General features: G+C 43.2%; 1 protein-coding gene across 4 annotated transcripts in view; it reads right to left on the bottom strand.

Annotated features, from left to right (window-relative positions):
• Window positions 1–24,245, bottom strand: part of sema4d (sema domain, immunoglobulin domain (Ig), transmembrane domain (TM) and short cytoplasmic domain, (semaphorin) 4D) — a 76,421-nt gene that overhangs the window by 24,414 nt on the left and 27,762 nt on the right. For all 4 annotated transcript variants that reach the window (XM_083657708.1, XM_083657705.1, XM_083657707.1 and 1 more), the window contains exon 3: window positions 16,058–16,114. The gene's annotated coding sequence lies outside the window, so the exon portion shown is untranslated. The remainder of the gene's footprint in view (window positions 1–16,057; window positions 16,115–24,245) is intronic.

Here is a 24,245-nt window from a genome sequence, read left to right as displayed (position 1 = left end):
CAGACAGAGACAAAGACAGAGAGAGAGAGACAGAGAGAGAGAGAGAATGGATGCGATTACAATACTCAATCCACTAAAATGTGGTCAATAATAATCAAAGAACCCCAGATGGAAAAGAATGTCCTCTGTTTTTCGGTGCAGAAATCCTATAGCGACACACTGAATAAATCAAAGCGTCTGAACTCGGCCTCATCCCCGCTATCTGTGCACTCCTGATACCCCCCATCAATCTGAAACCTTAGTGGGGGGCAAAGGCTCCTCCAAGCCCCTTTGAGAGAGTCAGTGTTACAGTAGCAGAGAGAGCACATACTGGCAGCCAGCCTATGGTGCTGCTGAGAGAGCGAGAGGAGTGGCCATACTGGCCGGGGACATTTAAGACGGTTACCATGCTGGCATGTCTCTTTGAGTGCTTTGTGTTCCCCCTCTCAGCTCCTCTGGCGGAGCAGGGAGGTTGACACCTGCTCGGGGCCTTGGGGTTCCCAGCACTGCAGCGCTGCTAACTGGAGGCACGGAGGCTGGCGGGCTGCCTGCCTGACTGGGAGGGAGGGAGGGAGGGAGGGAGGGAGGGGGGAAATGGGAGCTCTGCCCTATCCGTGCTCGGGCCACTTTGAATGTGAGAGAGTATGTGTGTGTGTGTGTGTGTGTGTGTGTGTGTGTGTGTGTGTGTGTGTGTGAGAGAGAGAGAAGTCAAACTTATCTATATAATGGGGTTTTAAGTTCTTTACGGAATACAAAGCAGATAAAAGTTAATAAAACAGGGGGTAATTATAGCTGTTGCGCAGCAATGGGTCGTGGCCGGGCAAGTCTCAAGGCTTTGAGCTAGAGTCCCCAAGTCAAGGCTGAAGTCTTTTAGCTATACTCCAAGTCAAGTCTCACGTCTTTGGTCACAAGTCCAAGTCAAGTCTCAAGTCTCTTATGGATGAGCGTCCTATCTATCATCTGCTGCATGCCATCCAGTCTGCTTAGAACACTGCATAGCTAAAAACTTAAGGGATTCAAAGCAGGTTCAGGTTTCTTTGCAGCATGTAGCTTTTTCATCATCCGACTCCGTTTTTTGTTGTGAGGCATCTCACAACAATACAAGTAGGAATCAGTATATTCACAAACAAAAGTAGTAGTTACTTGCCTGTTGCCTCGCTGTTGTAGAGTGGATGAGGTACTGGTGGAGTTGATGTTAGATGGAGAGGGAGGCTGAGCGATTAATAGCCACCTGGGGAGTTTGTATCTCTTCGGTCCTACGCTGCAGGTCTGTGAGGTCACACAACTTATATACCAGCAGGAGCTGCTTTTTCGTCTTATGGACAGACTGGATGCTTGCTGGTGGTGTTTTATGGGACTGGATGCTTGCGTGTAAAAACACACACTGCTTCCACTTATATAGGGTGAGCCAGGAAGGATTTATGACATCATTGATGACATCACTGATGACATCATCAGTGATGTCACAACACTGATGACATCACTGATGACATCATCAGTGATGTCACAATGCACAATTGCTCAAGTTACATCACTGATGACATCAGTTATGACATCATCATAAGTGTGTGTGTGTGTGTGTTTTCCCAGGATGGTGAGGGCATGTCCCACCGTTCCCCAGGATGGCGAAGGCATCGGTGCTCTCTAGGCCAGTGATTCCCAACCTGTGGTCCGCGGCCCCCTGGTGGGCCGCGAAGGTATTGCAAGTGGGCCGCCAAATCATTTCCAAAAAAGTATGATTTTTGAAAAAAAACAAAAAAAAAAACAATTTTTTTTTTGAAATATTTTGAAAAATCATACTTGAAAAAGTATGATTTTTGTTTCTTTGATGTTATTGCTTTTGCTTGAATTGAAGTTTCATCTTTACATCATCTTTATATTGGGTTTGTGTTTATTTGTAACCCTATCGATTTAATGGGCTTTCTTCTGATATTTGGATTTTGTTTGGATCTGATATTGGATGTCAAATTGTTATGAGAATGCATTTTTCCATTGTTGAAGGATACCGTTATTTATTAATCATTTGTTAATTAGCCTGTTACAGACAGCCCCTTGCTTGTCATTTCTGACATCTGTGTGGTGCTGATGGACAGCTCCTTGAATGATTGGTGTGTGTGTGTGTGTGTGTGTGTGTGTGTGTGTGTGTGTGTGTGTGTGTGTGTGTGTGTGTGCGTGTATGTGTGTGTGTGTGTGTGTGTGTGGACAGCTCCTTGAAAACTGTAATACTGAAGGTGTTGCAACATGTTACAGGTGCTGTGTTAGTGACTGTGGAGCTTCCAACATGTTTCTCCTGTATTCAGTTCAGTCCTTTATGTTCAATTTTCAATAAAAAAGTGCTCTGAGAACGCATTATATGGCCTTTGTATTTATGGGGTCGGAGGTGGGCCGCGAACATTTTTGAGACATAAAAGTGGGCCCTGAGTTGGAAAAGGTTGGGAACCACTGCTCTAGGCTATACATGAGGGCAGAATTAAAAATATTGTCAAAAATTCAGTTTTTGAGATGGCATTCTGAGATTTTACACACTTCAACTACTGTGAAAGCAAAACTTGGTAATTTTTTTCCGTGAAGTTTTGAGCTTTATTTAGTGAGAATTTGCAGTAGCTGTTTACAGTACCGTTTACAGTAAAACATTTTGAGGCACTGTGGGCTCAATTTTGGATCAATCAAAAATCTGTCTGAATTTGTTGTGTAGGACAGTCTCACGATGCAGATGCTGAAGTTTTGTGTCTTTTGAAGAAAAAATGTGGGAGGAGTAGGGTTTAATTACTTTTACAGTTTTGCGGTCTTTAGACTTCATAATTGCCCATAGGTTGCAGTGTACAAAGATTTCTCCTCACTTGGGCGCACATTTCGCTGAAGTAACACGTATGCCTGATTTGTTATGTTTTTTCAAAGTTTGAAACTTTAGACGGTCGCTGTAGCGCCACCATCAGGACTATTGGTGCCAAATTCACGTCAACTTAGTTTGGCATGGGACTGGACCTTTGTGCAAAGTTTGGTTTATTTTCATGCATAGGAAGTCTAACTTGCTGGGAGAAGAAGAATACAGGCAAATACAATAAGTGGCCCTGCCGCTTCGCTGGCCCGGCCACTAATAAGGGCAAGGGATAGACATCAGAAACTCCAATTGGCTCAGAGTCTGTGCGTCTGTCTCCGTGTGTGTGTGTGTGTGTGTGTGTGTGTGTGTGTGTGTGTGTGTGTGTGTGCGTGTGCGTGAGAGCACTGAGCAGCAGCAGTGCCCAAGAGAGGTAAGTGTATGGCCGGCTGCAGGGAAGTAGACAAAAGGCAAAGAAGAAATGGCTGCTCTACCCAGACAGCGTCTGGCGCGGTAGCATCTATCGAAAACAAGAAATGTGATAGGAAGCAGCTGTAGCTATGAGGCAGTCAAAATAGTGGTCGCACCGTCGTCAATCACTGTGGGTGATTTATTTTACAAGTGGCAACTAGTCATATCTGACTAGTTTTAAATGTAGGCTATTTCTCCCCACAAAAGTTTGATAGCCTATCAGTCAGTCAGCTCCTATCCTCTCCGCAGTGGAGAGGCACACAACACTGCCTGCTGATATAATTGGCTGCATCACGTTAGCGACAAATCTGGAGACTTCAAAAAGCATGTTTTAACGGAGTCCATTCCAACGAGGGGTGGCAATGTGCCAAAAAATGAGCGCTTCGCCTTGCTACATAAAGCAGCCCAGTCAAAATAGTGGTCGGACTGTCGTCAATCACTGGGGGTGATTTATTTTACAAGTGGCATTTCAAGTCATATCTAACTAGTTTTCAATGTATTTCTCCCCACAAAAGTTAGGCTTTTTCTGACATGGGAGCAAGCAAGCAGCAGCAGCAGCAGACCTGATGCACTGGACCTGCCTGGCTGCAGCTGAAGCGCATTGGCCAAACAATCAATCAATCCGTTTTTGCAGCACTTGAGGAAACCGTGAGTTTGCTCGTTGATATAAGCGATTGCCCGAACGATTCATTAATTAATAAACTAGTGAACGTGAAGTGAGTCACGAAAGCCACACCTGCCCACTACGGATATGCGGATAATAACCTGCCAGCTGTTTAACATGAGCTGCGATTGCGTGGAAGCGGATCTTATACCGGTGGTCGAGGTAGATAAGATACGGACTCGCGGGAGTGCGCGTAGGCCGGCTAATTGTTGTTTAACATGCAGGCCAACCGGCTAGGTGCAGGTTATAATACGGATTCCACTGCATGTTAAGAAGTGGCTACACAGACCCCGAAGCGGTCAAGGTGGGTCTAAAAGGTTGTTCATGTGAGGGAACGAATGTGCTGCGTGCAAACCTTGCCATAACTTGTCCACCTTGCCCTCGGCCACTTCACATCTCCATTCAAAATCTATGCATAATTGTCCATTCAGCTGTGTGGACGACAGGTTTATTCTCTTGTTGAACCATGCCCCAGCAGCAACCATACGCGTGAAGTGACAGATCGCGTAGACCAGGGGTGTCAAACATACGGACTGGGGGCCAAAACCGGCCCACCAGAGGGTCCAATCTGGCCCACAGGATGACTTTGCAAAGTGTACAAATTGCACGGAGAAATCCTTCAATCCAATTTGGTGCACTTGTGTGAAGGCTAAGAGGCACCAGGTCAGGAGCAAGTTAAATATTAAAAGAGCCTATTCATGTTTTCTTTATTCATCACTAAATGCCAAGGTCAACTATTTTCATTACCCTTGGCTATAGAGAATTGCATCAATTGTACTGCCCAGTTACAGACAGTAGATTTGATAATTTGTTTGACGGTAGCTGAGATAACGTGTTCTTAAGATCTACCCAATTCTTTACATGCAAAGAAACAGGAAAACGTAGAGGTGTACTGTAGTTATTTATAGCTTATTATTGTGAGAGCAAAATTATTGATTGATTGCTTATGAATTGGTTGTTGATCATTATCGACTCTGTTCCATAATGATCTATGCTCTCTTATAAGACGTGTCTTGGACTCTGCTCTCGATCAGACACGTCTTATAAGAGAGCCATAGATCATTATGGAACAGAGTGGATAATCATCAACAACCAATTAATAAGCTATTAATCAAAAATTTTGCTCTCACATTATGCTTTGATTTTCTTTGTCTGGCCCACTTGACTTAAGAGCAAATTGGGTCACATGTGGCCCGTGAACTAAAATGACTGTTGACAGCCCTGGATTGTAGACTGCTCATGAAATCACCCACAAAGAAAACAAGGGAACAATTAAGTCAATGGTGTTTGTTTTCCTCGGGCCAGTGGCTTCTCTGGAAAAGCACGTCTAAGGACTCCAAGCCAACCTTCTGCCCTCTCATGCAGTGCTATAATCTTCTTCATATGATTCACTCCTTTCCATCCTCTGTGTCGCCACACATCGACTTGTGGCTGGCTGACACTTCCTCAGGACAAAGACTGAGCGTTTCTGTCTCTGGCTGACACTTCCTCAGGACAAAGACTGAGCGTTTCTGTCTCTGGCTGACACTTCCTCAGGACAAAGACTGAGCGTTTCTGTCTCTGGCTGACACTTCCTCAGGACAAAGACTGAGCGTTTCTGTCTCTGGCTGACACTTCCTCAGTCAGGAGTCTCACAGGGACAAACACTGAGCGTTTTGTGTCCCTGGCACGCTTCACCGGTGCAAAGGAGACATTTCAGGACCATCTGCAGCCACCCTGCTGTGGGAATGGTGATAATCCACCAGCACCAGCAATTTATGATCATTAATGTGCTTGCTTAAGGTGCCATCACCTTTCTAAGCGATCTGGCGTATCGTTTTCGAGATAGTCATTTTGCGAGTGTTTGCACTCATTCACTTGAATGGGAAAATGTGGTGAGCAGCGCAGAGCAGTTCTGATGTTTGACTTCTACAGTTCTGATAGAGAAGAGGCAGAATTAAATCGTATAATCGATGCATCGCGACGCGGACGTGGGAATCGAATCGACGACAGAAGAATCGTTGAATCGTTTGTTTAAATCTCTGTTGACATTCAGATTTTAAAGCACTTTCTAAGTAAAAAAGGGCCTTGATATTTATCTGACTGCTTGTATTAATTGATGAAAAAGTAGCCATGTGCAGTAATAATACAGAAAATTGAGGATTTGATACTTGGAGCTGCGATACTTTGAGCTGCATCGAGATGCATCGTGGAATCGAATCGAAGACAGATGAATCGTAATCGAATCGAATCGAGAGGCCAGTGAAGATTCACAGCCCTATTCCGTGGTAGCTTTGGTAGCTCCGTAAGACCAGTGCCTGCCCTCTCCATATTTAGGTCAACTCGTTCACACACATAATATCCTTTCTGGCTCTCTGTGTCTCTCCAGTAGACTAAGTGCTGCAGGAATGCGTTGGCATGGGAATGGGTTCCCTCGTCTCAAAGTCAATGTTTTGTTTTTTTGAATGGGTTTTGGTTAGATGCCTGAAATAAGGTCTGTGGTGTTAACAAACGTTTATGATACTGCTTAGAGGTGTTGTTCAGCAAGATAATCTTCACAAATGAACACCACTTTTATGATTTATCAAGTGTTTTCTGGCGAATGGCGATCACATACTCTTCAAAAAATTATAAAAGTGCTGTTCATTTTCTAGCGGAACAAAACCTTGAAGTATCATAAACTTGTGTTAAACACAGAGGAGCTAACCAGACAGCTAACCAAAATCCCATTCAAAAAGCACATTGACCTCGAGAAGAGAGAAGCCAGCGTGATGCCAACTTGCGGCACTCTATTCCCTATGTTAATTATATACTAACTGTATTTTTTTTATATATATATATATATATTTATATATATATATATATATATACATATATATATATATATACATACATATAAATATATATGTACCGTAATGATCTGCTTGGAGTGGGTTAGATGGGGTCAGTAGATGTCACTGTAGAGATTCAAACATATGGGACCAGGTCAAAGCCGGGGGATCGTTTTAACAAAGCTGGTTCATTGGTTGAAAACAAGAATAGATACGTTACTGTTGTACTTTCTTCTTCTGCTATACTAGGGGCTCGGGTGGTAATGATCCGCACTCGCGGGAGTGCGCACAAAGAGGATAATTGTTTCTAAACATGCAGGGCGACCGGCTAGCGTCTGGTTATGATCAGGACTTCACTGCATGTTTAGAAGGGGCTTGAGCGATAGCTTTATACCGTTTTCACATGAACTGGGAATATTGTTGGTAACCTTTATGAAAGTGATAGACTTAAAGTCCCTGGAAACCAGAAATATTTTTTTATTATTTAGGATTTTGAGTTCATCACATCACAGGAACCTATGTTAATAAGCCACCAGCCAAATTTGAACGATGATGAACGTCACAAAGTATATAAATTTAGGTTTGACAGTCATGACAAAAGTCATGACAATCAATTAGAATTTAGTCTTTTCTCCCGCGGATTGTGTGGGCGTGTCCCGTGTGTGTGCGTGCAGGACTGCACTGCAGGTCTCCTCTGAGAGAGAGAGCGAGCGAGAAGGAGAGAAGGAAAGAGAGATGGAGTGTGCGTGTGTGAGTTCGCTCGTTGCTCGGCATAGAGAGGAAGAGAGACTGCCACTGCGAGTGCACAGCGCTACTGTGTGTGTGTCAGTGTGTGTGTGTGCGCGCGTGTGATTCGATTAAATCTTATGACGTGATAAGATCATGCATTTTAGCACCAGGTGCACCGCTGTCTTCAATGAGGAAGTGGAAATCCAGACCTTGGCGATTTTGGCGGTTTGGGTTGAAAGTAATGTCTCCTACTTTCTGAGGCACACAATTACTCACATAAGACCCTAAATTTAATAGTTAGGTTTTTGTGGATTTTGGTTTCCAGGTACTTTAATAATACATGTTTTTATCCCTCCTCTACTCATTATTCCCTTTGTTATTTTTTAACTGTTCACGCTTTGAACTTTGTTAACCATTAACCGTAGAATGACTTTGGGGGGTTATCATGTGTTTCTGGGTTTTTGTGACCTTGAGACCTGATGTGTTGACATGTAAGTCAATTGATTGACTCATACACACACAGACTTATACAAACACACACACAGACTTATACAAACACACACAGATGGTTGCTTTGATCAACAAGCGCACTCATATTTTCTCTAGATTGCATTGGCAACTCAAAACAATAAGCCCTATTAGAGGAGAAACAAAACCCTCATATAGCATTTCTTCATTTTCCTCTGTCTCTGCAAGTTAATGTGCACAAACATGCCCTTTGTCAGTTTGAATGGTTAAGATGATATGCTCAGTGCATTTAGGACTGCACTAACTGAAGGAGACCAGCTGGTTCCACACAGATAGCACAGCTACCAACACTTGTGTTGGCGCTTCTGTCACCAGCAGAGCTTTGGGAGGACAGGGCACACAACGCACGCTCGTCAGTTCTCTGGTGGGGGGGAATTATAGGGTGCTTGGAGCCTATAGGGCAGGGATACTCAACTTGCTTTGCCCGGGGGCCACTTTCATGAAATGCTAGAAGGCCAGGGGCCAGTTAATAAACAATCAATATTAGGGGTGTCACAATATATCGTCCCACGAAATTTCGCGATAGTAAAACGTCACGATATGTATCGTTGAGATGAAATCTCATATCGTGAAAAAAAAAAAAAAAAAAAAAAAAAAAAAAAAAAAAATTTTCTTCCAAAAGTAGACAAAGAAACGTCTTTGTTTGTTGAAGTTCAATGTGTGGAAAGTAGTTCAGTTGAACAAGTCTCTGAAGAGACACATGAGAAGTTATACAGGAGAGAAACCATTCAATTGAGTTTCTGGCAAAACTGTTTACTTGACAGGAAAAACTGAAGATGCATAAAAAATAGACTAAGAAAAGTCTTGTTGTTTGAGTTTGAAGAAAAACTGAAGATGCATAATGAGAATTTATACTGCTGAGAAACCTTTTAGTTCAAAGTAAATCTAAGTGACGGTGTAACTCATTCTATTTCAAGATAAGCCTTATCTCCAATCTCATGTTTTTTCTAGTTGTTATTGTAATAACAATTTCCCACAACAGCATGTTTTGTATTTGTGCATTTCAAATAAAATACTACTTTTCCAGTCATATATTGTCATTATTCAAGTTTAAAAAAATATTGTTAAAATCGTATCGTATCGTATCGTTATCGTGAACCCAGTATCGTGATACGTATCGTATCGTGAACTGAGTGTATCGTGACACCCCTAATCAATATACATTTTTCTGTAGCGGATTGTAGGTTTTTGGGGTGTCAGCCGGAGTTTAGTCTGACAATGTTGTGCACATCGGATAGTTAGTTAGGTTAAGTACATTCATAAGCGCTTGGGTAGCGAGCAGACGGCGGTATTTGACAATTTAGCAGCTAAATCATAGATTATTGAAAGATATTCCATATTCCAGACTGAAATGCTATAACAGAAGTGGAGTATTGGCCAGAACGACATGAACATTTGGACACTTATTCAGCGGGTATCTTGCATGTTGCGTTAAGGTGCACTGTAAAAAAAAAAAAAAAAAAAAAAATTGCAATTCCATCGCGGGCCACACAGCGGGCCACATGTGGCCCGCGGGCCGCAAGTTGAGTATCACTGAAGGGTGTTAGTTTTGGAGCCGGACCAGTGTGTGAGAAAGTGAGTGAGAGGAAGATTGAGAGAACCTCCGTTGAAACACAATACTGAGACCACAGAGGCTGACTGACACCGTGCGATGAGGACAGATGTCTGCTCCTATGAAAGTTACAGATTAACACAGAGTTTGGCTACAGATGTGGCAGAGACACACACAACTTGCACGGTACAAAGTCCTTCTATAAAACCAGGCAGGGGACAAATAAGCTCATCGTAAGATATCGTCGCCAGCTGTATCAGAGCTGTGGTTTGTGTTTGCCACAGGTTGACAAGTTGACTTTGTGTCACATTTCACTTAACTGACTACCATACTTCCATCTGATCATCGAGGCTATGTTTCAAACTGTCTCTCTCCGTTCAGTGGTGTGTCACACACACACACACACACCACAACTCAAAAGAGTACGGATGTGTTGCGTCATAGGCAATGAATTATGGTCATTGTAGTTCACCAACATGCTTGGCACTATTAAAGCTTGATTGCTTGAAAAGTACATAGGCCAGCTCCATGCACCACACCACACCACCTAAAATGAATCCAAAAAGGAAATTGACTTGGTGGGCTGTTAATTTACCTGGGCAGGCCGCCCAAATATTAACATTGCGTGAGAAACGCTGGATAGGGACGCCATCCTCTTTCTAGACGTACGCATCGTTTTGCTGTTGTCCACAATCAATGTGGAGAACTGGAAAAATAAAGATCTACAACGTTGTGCGCGTCCTCCTCTCACCTTCAACGATTTGTCTTGTCTGCTCAATTATCAAAAGTGTGTGAAAGAAGCAACAACACAGAACAGAGTGAAACCTTCAGCTCTGCTCCAGGAGGTCCAAGAAGCCATCTGGAACATTAGGCCTCACTTGTGAAGTGTAAAGCCACCATGTCAAAGCCTCACCATGTTAACAAAACAATCATCTGAAACGCTGTGAGCAGCTGTAGAACATTCACTGTCGCGCTTACTGAACACGCTACACTGGAGAAATGATCTATAAACTGTCACACAAATTAAAATGTTAAAAGATTAGATTTTTCTGTCCATCTTTTCATTTACTATTCAAAGAGGTAGGTCATGTTTTGCAATGTGAATGAACATTTCCAGTTTGTAAAGATTCATTCACACTGTGCTGTGAATAGTGAGAGGTGTAGATGATGCTCATTACTGATGCATCAGGCTGGAAACGTTGAAACTATAAATATAGTTATATTGAGAAACAAAAAGGTAGAATTAAAATGCAACCAAAGCAAACCATCAACGACAACCCAAATGTCTAAATTTGAGGAAGAGAGCAGGAGCTTGTGTGAAGTCAACACTATACACGGGGATGTCAAATGGAAGCCTTCCTATATAATTACTAGTTGCGGGGCCCCCGCTTAGCTAGCAAGACGAGCTAAAGTGGCCACAGCAAAGGCAAATGAGGGGTCAGGTCTAGTAAAGGCTATATTTAGCCTGCCGACGGCCAGCTTTTTAAAAACAACACGCCCTTCCCCTGAGTCACATGGCACTGGAAGTTCTGGAGAAGAAAAAACGTCCCTATAAACATACGGACAGCGAGTGAAGTAAGCTAGCTGGAAGAGCTAAGATTTGCTGTGTGGTGTTCCCCCTTCAATACGCTTCTGCACTCCAACATTAAAACATAATCACCGCATGCTTTTTCTTTTAATTACAGGAAAAAAGAGCGTAAGACTTTTACTATTGACATCTGCAATGGCAATAATAAGAATGAGGAAACTTTAGCTTTGGGGACTGGAGAAGGTGACTTTGGTGACTCTAGATAACCTCGAGCCGATCGCTGGCCCCCGTGGCGGCGACGTCTCATTCGAATGTCTGCCCTATCATTGACAGATCTGGGAATGTTCTTTATTTTATGCCATCCACATAATAGACCCTTCTAGGCCATTTTGTGTGGAAAAGGCAGGGTAAACACAGGTGCAAGCAAAACACTAATGAGGGTTGCAAACTTCTATGATTGGAAATTGGAAACCCTCATTAGTGTTTTGCTTGCACCTGTGTTTATTCTGCCTTTTCGACACAAAATGGCCGCCGTGAAAAGGGTCTATAGCAGGGATACTCAACTTGCTTTGCCCGGGGGCCACTTTTGTGAAATGATAGGAGGCCAGGGGCCAGTTAATAAACAAACAATATACATTTTTCTGTAGCAGATTGTAGTTTTTTGGGGTGTCAGCCAGAGTTTAGTCTGACAATGTTGTGCACACCGGATAGTTAGTTAGGTTAATTTAGTTAGGTTAAGTACATACATAAGTGCCTGGGTAGCGAGCAGACGGCGGTATTTGACAATTTAACTGGAGCTCAGCCAAACTTTATTTCACATTAGTTATTATTGTGAATTAGATTCTAATTCACAATGAAAACTAACGTGAAATGATTAGGAAATGGTCGGGGGGCCACTCTGCACCCTGTTGCGGGCCGCATCTGGCCCCCTGGCCGCAAGTTGAGTAACACTGGTCTACTGTGCACACTGGCATTGTGTGTTTGTCCCTGTCCCTGTACTTGTACTGCAGGACTAACAAACACAAACATGTTTAGATCTTGGAACGCACATATTGGAACAGCAGACAGGTGAATAATACTCTGAACTTCTCTGCCATTCAAAAGAGAACTCCTTTCATAAAATAGTGATAATGTATCCCAGCAGGTCACATGGCAGCCATGGTTTCCAGTGAAGTCATATAAGCCGTGCTTAATGTAGTTTCCTTGAGGTGAGTGTGATGCCAGTCAGGCCGCGCGGAGCGGAGCGTAATGTAATGTGGGACTATTTTAAGAAGCTGAAAAAAGCTCAGCTGAAGGCCATGTGGTGAATGGTCATATTGGTGCTAGTTTCCTAAATAGCAGTAGTCAAGGTTAGGTGAGTGGTCCCCCCAGAGTAGGGCTGTCACTTTTTCCCCAAAATAAAATTCGAACGAACTTTAATTGCCCGAAATTCGTTCGAATATATTCGAAGTTTTTTGGTTAATTAAAAAAAAAAAAAAAAAAAAATTTTTTTTTTTTTTTTTTTCAGTCCAGCAGCCTGTTGCACCAGCTGAACGTAAGTTCTGTCTTAAGTTAGGGTGTAAAGTCCACACTAACTGCTACGTTCAAACTAGTTAGTTTGACACTAAAGTTGTGTCTTTGTTTGGTTGCACCACGGAGACGTAAGGTACATCTTAACTAGTAGACCCTAAAGTCCATACTAACCAAAATAGTGTCGCAGACAATGACGTGTACAGTATCTGTGACCAATCAGTGAAAAGCACGGTGGAAACGGTGTTTATTTACGGTTGTTTAAGTGGAGTGAAAACAGGACATGTTGCCCACCGCAAATTAGTGCTTTCATATTTCATCAACACTAATCAAATGAGAACGTTATTGAGTAACGTTCGTTTAGGTTCATATTACTGTTAACGTTTATCTGTGAGCTCTTCATCAGTATTGTAGGCTATACCACCATCCTGCCTCACTAAATTGTTGCGGTTATTTTAATTTGTATGCAGTGCTGCAGCTTGTGGGAAACAAAAGCGTGAGTCATAAATATCAAAGGGTGTAATTTATCACGGAGAGCGCGTTGCGGACGCAAAACAACGATGCGCCACGGTGCCAAGTTGCAATCCGTGCCGACTGCTATTTTACGGAGGACTTTACACCTAGTAAGACGTAGGTGTAAATTTTAAGTTCTAACTTATGCCTACGTTGTAACTATTTCACTTGGTGCAACCCAAATATATTTAGTAGTGCGTAAACTCGGACTTAGTGAGACTTTACGTTCAAACTAGCTTACGTTTCAACTTACGCACAGCTGGTGCAACCCACTGCAGGCCACCGGGCATCAGCCCGACGTGTTAGCTTGGACGCTCACAGTCACAACACTGCCTCACAAACTTGGCTGCATCCAACTCGAGACAACTTTTCAGACCCTGGAGACAATCTTTCTCAGAAGAGACTAACGCGACAAATCTGGAGACTTTTTCTGACATGGGATTAACATTACCAGCAAGCAGCAGTTGGTTAATTTTGGTTCATAAAAAAATAAAAATAAAAAATAAAAAATAAAAATTAATAATAAAAAATAAAATAAAAATTCGAACATTCAAATTACATTTCGAAAACGAACCCCTCCCCCCACATTCGAAGTTGCATTCGAATTTCGAATGAAAAGTGACAGCCCTACCCCAGAGTGGGAGAGATCTCTGAGCGTGGGTTTGAAAAATCCAAATCCAACTTTATTAATGCAAGTAAAGTTGCTAAACTTTAACTTTATTTAAAAAAATGACGTGATTGACTGAACGATGGTTGAACGAATTAAAAGTGATACCTGCAGTCTTTCATATGCAGTGTTGGGCAAGTTACTTTCAAAATGTAATATACTACATAATATTACTAGTTACTTTCATTTGAAAGTAATAAGTTACTTTACAATATTACTGTCCGTGTAGAGTAACATGTTACTTATTACACTACTTTTCCATTACTTTCACCAAAATAACAGCAGTAGCAGAATGACATCGGCGCCCCCAGAACCATCTTGAAAATTAAGGAATGTGAAAGTGGTTATTTGTATAAAAACACACAATTTTATTAGGAAATGATTGTATCTTAATTTAAATATGTGCTTTGATTAAGAAAAAGTAACTCACTTTGTAACTTGTGTTAGTTGCCAAAGTAACTGGTATAATATTACTGAAATCCTATTGGTAATACGTTTTATTACTGAGTTACTGCTTAAAGTAATATATTACATGTAATATGTTACTTTTGTAATGAGTTACCCTCAACACTGTTCATATGACACTTGTTGTGTTTCCCCACCAGTCGATGGATGGAACATTTGATGGGGCTGTAAAACGTCTCTAAAAACCCTGCTATATATTCTGACTGTGCAAGTGTGCCTGTAAAGAGCAGTCCTTTCTCTCGTCTCAAAGCCGTCTTTAGCAGCCCGGGCACTGATTTCATGCTGCTGATTCTTGGCCGGCGGAGACAAAAGCCTCCTTTGGGGTTGCCGTGTGAAAACTCGCCCCATCACCCACTGACTGCCACAACACTTCCAGTGTGTCCTCCTGAACTTGGCGCGGCCGGAGATAAAACACTAATTTCACCGTTTTCTCCATGGGACCCAGAGGGATAAATAACACACAAAGGCATTCCTGCCATTTTGAAAAGTCGAGCGCGCACAGACTTCTCGTGATCTGATGGGAAAAGTCACCAAATGCGGCAACTGCAACACCTTCCTTTGTCCTTATGGTCATGAAAATAAAAACGCAACGCATTTACGATTGGTCGCTGAATCCACAGTGGCAACAGTGAGAGTGTATTATCGTTATCTGTCACCAAAATATTGTGAGATATAATAAAAACATGGTTCATCAGCTGTCATCCCACACGTCTAAAAGCTGTGCAACACCCAGAGCGAAGAGCAAAGGAATCACAACTTCAAGCAGCTACGAGGAACTTATTTTGTGTTGACTTTAGCGGCCCCTGTGGACAAAAATGGCAGTGTTCTCCTGTCCTGTGACCAGCGAGTCGGCCGAGTTGCGACTTCTCCGAGGCTGCCTGAACATCGAGCCTCCCCTGCTATTTTATTTCCTGCATAAGGTTAATGTTATTGGTCAATCCCCCTGCTGGCTGGAACAAAAATGACAACTAGTCTCACACGGTCGTGAACGCAGATCTCCTCACTGACACTGATGGTCTAATTTTTTGATGTAGGTAAGAGATGTGAGGCATCAATATTACATTTAGACTATTACATAACTAGGGAGGCACCGATCCACATTTTTTCACTTCCGATCCGATTCCGATACCTGAATTTGGATATCTGCCGATACCAATATTTTTCTTGAATATACAGTATACTGTAGGCAAAGATTTGGCCAATTAAAGATTTTTTTTAAATATACCTTGCAAAAAGCAGACAAAATTAAGAAAATATACAAGGCAAAGAAGGATACCATTACACATCGGCAAATTACGGCCACCGGCAAAGCGCGGCCCGCGCTGGAACAGAAAAAAAAAAAATCTGATTCCGATCCGATCCGTGAATTAGTGCCAATATCAGCACCAGATACCGATATTGTATCGGCCCCATCCCTATACATAACCAGTTAGAAGTTCCTTGTAGCTGCTTTAAAGTGGAAAATAAATCACAACTCAAGGTGAAGAACGATAACCAACTGATTGGCAAAAGAGGAAAGTATCATTGCAAAAGAAAAAAGAAAAAAAACGCACACAAAAAACAAAATGGTGGTGTTTTTCCCCACAAGCACCAAAGCCAAAGGGGAATGGGTATTTGGGGTATTTGGTTGCCCAGGTGTGGTCATGCGGGCAGGTAGGGGGGATAAAGGGGAGCAAAGGCCTGAGGCGGTAACAGAGCAGGGGCGTAAGGGAGAAGCATGCAGCATTCGTGTTGGAGCATGCAGCCACCAGCAGCGCAGGGGCGGGGCTTAACAGCAAGGGGGCGGGAGGAGTAGGAGGAGGGGGGAGGGGTTTAGTCTCTGACCTGTGGCTCCTCAACAAGATGCGACGCTCCTCTGGAGAGAATTATAAAATCCTCAAGCTATGGAGGGAGGGGGGAGAAGACAGAGAGATCAGACATGACAGTTATGTGAGGGTGTGTGTGTGTGTGTGTGTGTGTCTGTGTGTGTGTGTGTGTGTGTGTGTGTGTGTGTGCTGTGAGAGGGAGAAAGTAGTGTCTGCATCAATGTGTGTTTTAAACCCTTGTGCGACGACAATAAAGTATTTTAGAGTGTGTGTGTGTGTGTGTGTGTGTGTGTGTGTGTGTGTGTGTGTGGTTAGCTGTCACAAGACCACAGTTAGACAGATAGGCAACAATGAAAACACAAGCACAATAAATCATCACAAAATAACACGTCACGAAAATGCAAAAACACCTGCCCTCACACACACGCCGCCGCGCGCGCGCACACACACACACACACACACACACACCCCCCCACCCGTCTCTCTCTCCCCATTACGCACACACATGGTGTACACACACATCCTGGAAAGCCACAAAACAAACGGATCAACAAGTAATACAGGAACTTTTCTAACCACTTCACCACAGATGATGTCTGTCTGGCATTCAGTGTCTGGTGCTGACTTTTTAATATGACCAAGGACCAATTAAGACAAATGATCAACATTATCTTGTGGGACTGGCTGCATAAACTTCTGTTAACCACAGACCTTATGTCATGCATGCTGCTGCTGTTCGACATACTTCAGAGTGACTACACAAAATGCATAAAAAAAGGTCTGTCTAAAGGTATTTATTTGTTTCTGACTCTGGAAAATTGGGAAAAACAGTCAAATACCCTGAAAACTACTGTATCTCTGAACTATTGCTAATGTATTTTTCCCCACTTCCATTCACTGAACCTCCCCTGAAACTGTTTGGAGCCCCCTTGGGGAGGCCCGCCTCCCACTCTGAAGACCTCTGGTCTAGTGCATTTTAATTTGTCAACACATTATTATTATACATGTTAGATAAGTGTCAACAATGTGAACACTGGAGATGTGTGGATCACAATACATTTGATAAATGAGCCATCTCAACAAAGAGTACAGAGACTTTAGTCAATATGAGGCGGCAACAACAGAAATTGTCAGTTGGAAAGAAATTCTCGCAGGAAAACCAAACTGAAGATGGGAAAGGAAAAGGAAATGATGTTGGTGCAGCCGTGCGTCGTGACAGATGGCTGCTGGCCCTCCATTCATTCATCACAACACTTTCCGTTAAGACTGTTCCCTCTGAGCAACATGAAAAGCCTGCGAGGCTGAAGACACAAGTACACACAGGCTCCATTCCCACACTGCTGTTCTCCAATCCAAAGAACCCTGTGTCAGCAGAAGCAGAACGCACGGGCTCACTCACCTCTCACTTTGCCTTCTGACAGTGTGCGTTACAAAGACCCAGTGGGAAGATGGGTTACAAATTAACTAGGACCCATGCATCATCCATCCACGAATTATTCTCAATTCATCTTTGACAGTAGTCAAGATAAACAAAATGTGCCTAATAATAATACTAGTTATTAGGCATATTTTGTACAAGGATAAATAAAATGGCCCAGCCAACAGAATAAGGCTGTTGTCAATGTGAATGTCCCTCCCTGGCTGTGCAACAGCAATCATTAAATCGAGAACAAAGAGACAATCTCCCAGACAACCGAATTCAGGTCACCCAAATCAACCCAAATATGGAGGTTCATTAGCATTTGTTTGGTGGGGGAAGCAACTGTAATAGAGACACTGCATGAAATAGGCCACGCCCATCACGGGGGAAATCGCTCCCATAGACCAGTATCATTTTCCTTGAATTAAACATAGCTAAAAGCTGTTGTGTGGTGGGGCTGTGCAGACAACAAATGTAAAAAATCACCAGTTAAAAGTTTTTTTGTACTCCTGAGCAAAACAAGGAAGCCATTGAGAATTGGCGAGAAGAGAAATGTGGATCTAGCTGTCAAGGAAGTTGGAGTGTTCATCTCCCGTATATACGATATTTTGGTGCAACACGCGACCATGCACGCGACATAGGAGAAGGCCAGGATTGGACGGGGGTTTCTGTTTCCCCCCGTTTTGGGCGTGGTTTCTGAATGATGACGCGCTCCGCAGCGTCTCTATGTGCAGCCCCCCCCCTCCTCTAGTGTAAAAAAGAGAACAATCAGATTATTTCAGCAGAAATGACGCACATCAGACTACTCCCCCCCCCCCCCCCCCCTCCTCTCTCAAGTTTCAAATGTCTTTATGTACTTGACCATAACCGAGCGTAAATGCACGAGTTGGCCTTGGGGAACATTTAACTTCCATCAAGATTGCACATTGCATTCCTGTCATGCGTATGGATTTGAGTTTACCACGGTGAGTAACAACAGTATCGCTTTCATCATGATTCCTGTGGCCAATGAGCCTGTCTGTCCGTGTAGATCAAGGTCAAGACGAGGCACGCATGCTGGCTGCAGCCGCTTCCACACAGTGAAAACAAAGACGCACGGGCCTCCAACCGAGACGATGGATCACCCTCTCCCCACTCTCCCTCAATCACTTCTTCACACACGCACAGAACATATATATGCATGCAGGCAGCACAGCACAGCACACATACGCGGTGCTACAAGTCGCTGCCTCTCGCCCGCCTCTGACAGCATCAATAGAGAGGAGAGGGAGTAGGCGACAGTGGTGCAAGATTGATGAGCCGCAGGTCAAAGGTCGCGTCGCCCTCGACATCCTGAGGAAGCACTTTGACTCGGCTTCCCCTCCGCTCCCACAAAACCCCCGTGACAGCTGATAAAGAGTCTTCACTGTGTGTGTACCCCACAAAACCCCACTGACACCTCGTCTTCTTCAGATGTCTCAATTCAGGACGTCCTGAGTGGGCGTCGGCCTCGGGGTCTGGGACTCTGGGCAGGACCCCCCCCCCGGGCGCCGCACCGTGCCCTTGGTGACACGGCGGTGTGGTGAGGCGAGAGAGAGAGGAAGTGCACATGTCACGGGGGTCTGCGTCGTCTTAATTGATGAGCGGTCTTGAATGAGGACGAGGCAGAGCTGGCTCTAAAAGACTTCTGTCAAGCCAGAACCAATTTATCAACGGGCCCTACTTCAGAACCTCAGCCTATGGTAAACATATAGACAGGCCGGGCAATAGGGCTCACACTCCACCGTGACACCTCGTTTCCCAGCGCATTGAAAAAAACCCGCAGCTATAGAGCGCAAGTCCATGTTCCATCCATGACCAGCACAACTCCAGATTTTTAAATCTGAAATAAAAATCTGAAATCTGAAATAAACTCTACTACGTCTCTTATTGAGTTTATTTAGCACTTAAGCTGCTCAATTTAACCCAAACATCTTGACTAATCCTGAGACTATCCCTTCACTCTCTTCTAGGATCGAGCAGTTTGGTGTGTAGTGTGTAGGGATACTAGGGATGTCACAATACTAGAATTTCTACTTCGATACCGATACCCAGGAAAATATCGATACCCGATATCATTTTCGATACCATGAGAAGGGGGATGATGACACATCAAGAAGCATAAAAATAAAGTTAGACAGATGGACGGACAGACGCACACTTCTCCATAATCTAGACCTGATCAAACTTTGAATTTAGACAGCAGATTAGCCCTGCTCTAGCCATCAGAACACGTTTAGCTTGTTGAAGCAACAGATACCCACCAATGATAGGGAGGGAGAAATCAGTGATTTTTCATTAAAAGAAAGCACTGATGGTATCAAAACTGTTGCAAATAAGTATTGTATCCATTTAAAATGTCTAGTATTGATACTTTCGATACTACCGATACCTATTGCAAATGAGTATTGTATCCGATTCAAAATCTCAGTATTGATACTTTTCGATACTATCGATACTTTTGACAACCCTTGTAGTGTGTCTCCATAAGTGACAGGTAGAGGGGCCTTGACCTGTTCTATTTGTGGCTTTGGAAGCAGCTCCCCTGAGACGGACATGAATACACACATGAGAGAGACTCTGGCTGCTGACACAGACAAAGAACGCAGATATAGAATGGAGAAGGTCCACTCATCTCTCCGACTGTGTGGTGACTGTGGTCATTCCGGTAAGACCCCCCCTCCCTCTCCTCTGCCTCCCCTTACACAAACACACACACACTGTCCAACCCACCAAATAAACACGTATACACACACACAACACACCACAACACACACAGCATTCTCATCTGCGCGGTCACCCTTACTGTCCGTCTATAAACATCCCAACACTCTGACAGACCTGTCACCATGCACCGCTGAGGGAGGGAGGGAGGGAGGGACAACGAGAGGCAGAGGGGAAGTCAGAGAAGAGAGACGTGGGCCTGAGAAGATATTTGAGTGGAAGTGAATAAAGTGCTATTCACCTTATCATTTGCTCATATCAGGACACTTCAATCTGCATAAGGTCATTTTGTAATCGTTATTCTGTTTTAGACCCCGGGGGTAGATTACTCCTATCTTTATCATTTTTAGACTTGCCAAAAAGCTGTTTTCAAGCCAAAAAAACAAAAACAAAAAGCTGTTGAGATGAGAATGTAACAAATATTCCAAATATGTGACCAGTTTATCAGAATAACGCCTTTAGACATTTTCACCGAGCAGTGAGGAGTGCTGGCTGTGTGACCGGTCGGACTAGCTACTAGTCTGGCAGTGAGAAAACACTGTTGACGTGCTTAATTTGTAACTAACGTTATTGCCGACTGGATACACTCATCGGCTCCTCGCAGCAGTAACGCTATGAGCCTATGTAGTCTAGGGAATCTGTGAGATTTTTTTTTGAACCACCTTATTTTCAAGGCACACAGGTAGGTCTAATTTGTCACACACACACATACATGCTCTGAGTGCAACTGCAAGCAGTAATTTACAGACATGGTGACGTTTTACTTTGATGACAGCCTAGCGTTGATAGTACTATCTGTTGTTATTCATTTTCTTTGTGCAAATAAACAACAAACAATAAACACTTACTCAGTCTGGAGATGATGTAGCCTACCACTTGTGCTCTTCGCCCTACTTATACTCCAACCACTTATAAAGCCTCAGCCAGGCGGTAATGCAACATAAAGGATGCCAACTGCCATAAAACACCACAGAAGGATTTATTACATCCCTGATGACATCACAATTGCTCGAGTGACATCACTGATGACATCACAATTGCTCGAGTGACATCACTGATGACATCACAATTGCTCAAGTGACATCACTGATGACATCACAATTGCTCAAGTGACATCACTGATGACATCACAATTGCTCAAGTGACATCACTGATGACATCACTGATGACAATCGTGACATCACAATCGTGGCACACACACCGCCCGCCCACTTATGTTTCCTTTTAGGACCACCGCAAGGCATCAGTCTGCCAGAAAGCCATTAGAAGAAGAAGAAGATGACTTTCAGGAAAGACCAACAAAAGAGGAGAGGGGATCGGGTTTTACAGAATGTAGGGAAACAGTGGATGGATAAATTCAGAAGGAGGCGGTAATGCAACATAAAGGATGCCGACTGCCATAAAACACCACAGAGGAAGAAGACCTTGAGGATTCATTTGCCAAAGATCCTCATGCTGCAGATGCCAGCTATCTGTACCAAAAAACAAATACCTCAGACCTTTGATGAAGAACATGGTTGTCCAAAGAAAAAGAGCAGACAGCTATTTAGAACAGAAGAATGATGACGAGCAAATTGCACTTGGAGACCTAACTGTGAAAATTGAACAATACCTTGAAGAGGTGACCAAATAATCATTACAGAAATCAATGGCAAACCAGAAGTGGTTACATTAAAGCCGAAGGCCTCAAATATTTGAGTGCATTTTTGCATGCATCTAGGAAGGAATAATGATGTTGATGAAGAAAAAGTGTGTCTTGTGAAAACTGCTGCCAGACTGGTAAAGACTGAGATAAAAGATATCAAGATTCCCAGAGATGCATATCCCTCAAAATATATAATCTGCCAAAGGCATGGAAACCCGTCAGCTTCTCCTCAAAGAACTGTTTGCTGGCAAGAACTGTGAGTTAAACATAGCTGCAATAGGACAGGCCATGAGGGCAGCAAGGGCAAGGGTTCTCATCACGCCATTACAGATAGGACTGGCAAATGCATCACCAATTTGGATCTAGATTTTTGGTGGAAACACTTGGTAACCTTCGATTCTGTTCCTCATATCAGAAGGTGAAAAAGTTGAGTCAAGTGCAGCTGCATCTCAAGGAACATACCTCCCTGGCAATGTTGAAGGCCACTTCATTCAGTACATTGCTGATAATGTTGACCATAACATCAGAACCATTGATGGCCACAACACATTCCATGTTATGGGCATTATAGCTGGAGTTCCACCAGAGAGCCAAACCAGTACCTCTGATAGCTGTGACATAGCAGCAGTTGGACACATCAATATCCGAAATCAGAGACCCCTGGCCTTTCATCCATGTCCTATGGACTTCATAGTCATGTCATTCACGATTAACCGCCATTTATTGTCTGTTACCAATGACAGTCATTGTCTGTTACCATTCAAAGTAGGCTAGCTTAATAAGCACTTACTAGTTAGCTAATAGCTTACTAATAGATATAGTTTAATAATAGCTTATTAAGATACTTGTAATATCTGTTATTCATTTTCTTTGTGCAGATAAACAATAAACAAACATAAATAAACAATAAACACTTACTCTGGAGATGATGTAGCCAGTAGCCTACCACTTGTGCTCTTCTCAACCACTTATAAAGCCTCAGCCAGGCGGTAATGCAACATAAAGGATGCCAACTGCCATAAAACACCAGAGAAGGATTTATTACATCACTGATGACATCACAATTGCTTGAGTGACATCACTGATGACATCACAATTGCTCAAGTGACATCACTGATGACATCACAATTGCTCAAGTGACATCACTGATGACATCACAATTGCTCGATTCTGTTCCTCATATCAGGAGCCAAACTGCCAAACTTCATTCATAGTTTACAGTTTATCCATGTTTACAATGCAGCCGGCCGGCTAACGCTGAAGCGGAATAACAAATACAATTGCGTCTGACACGGAAGAGAAAAAGTGGGCGGGGCAACATAAGGTGAATAGGTTGAGAGGGGAGAGAGGACAAAAGGGGAAAATGAGGGGGAGGGGCATCCTCACTGAAGAAACCAAGGGATATGGAAACGTTGCATAAAGTAACATGATCGTAACGGGGTGGTTTGAGGGAAGAGGGAACGCCAAACTTTTCTTTAGTTACTCAATTACTGACAGGAGGGCCCGAGTTACAGGTGCCATTCATAGCCAGGAGCTTTCCAAACTCACCTGGGAACTTATTTTACACACACTTTGGCAGATTGCCTACTATTAGTTTGTGTGTTTCATCCATCGCATGAGTATGAAGAACGGGCCAAAGCCATCTGTTTTTGACTGGGTGTAGTGTAGTGGCAGGACACCAGAAGTACATTCTCTCTGTGCGCCGCTGCATTTTGGGCTATTCATCGCCTTTCTGGCCTACTTTCATCATCACTGATGCAATACAATGAGCCCTGCTACAAATCTTTTGGAAAGAGAGAAAAAAGGAGAAATTCTCCTTCTTCATTCCATTCCTGGATAGAGGGTGCATGGCCTCTGTACTGTGGCACACACACACACACACACACACACACACACACACACACACACACACAGCTGCGTGGTGAAGAGGATTATGCCGGCTTGAATTTCAACAGAAAGAATCCCAGTCTGATTACAGAGCAAATCTGGCTTTAGAAAGGTTCCTCAACAGAGAGCATACTGGTACAATAGGAAGCTGGACATATAATCCAACATATAAAACACATTCATTTTCTAGCAGCTGCCACACAAGGGTTAAAGTAGGGCTGGGTATTGTCAAGGACCTCATGATACGATACGTATCACGATACATGGGTGGCGATATGATTGTATCACGATACATTGCGATACAATACATATTGCGATATATTGCAATACGTACATAATTTACTGAAAATTCAAAAATTTGAGCTAAAAATACAACACGCTGTGCACCACCCAGGTAGTGTAATAATATGTACATCACTTTATATTGACAACTTAGTGGACAAATTGAGTCAAAACTACAGAGTGTTGAGTGTCTTACTGAACGCACTGAAATAGAAAGTATTCTTATTGTGT

The sequence above is a fragment of the Poromitra crassiceps genome (genome assembly GCF_964638095.1).
Source record: "Poromitra crassiceps genome assembly, chromosome: 21".
Lineage (NCBI taxonomy): Eukaryota > Metazoa > Chordata > Actinopteri > Beryciformes > Melamphaidae > Poromitra > Poromitra crassiceps.
This window is presented reverse-complemented; position numbering and strand designations above follow the sequence as displayed.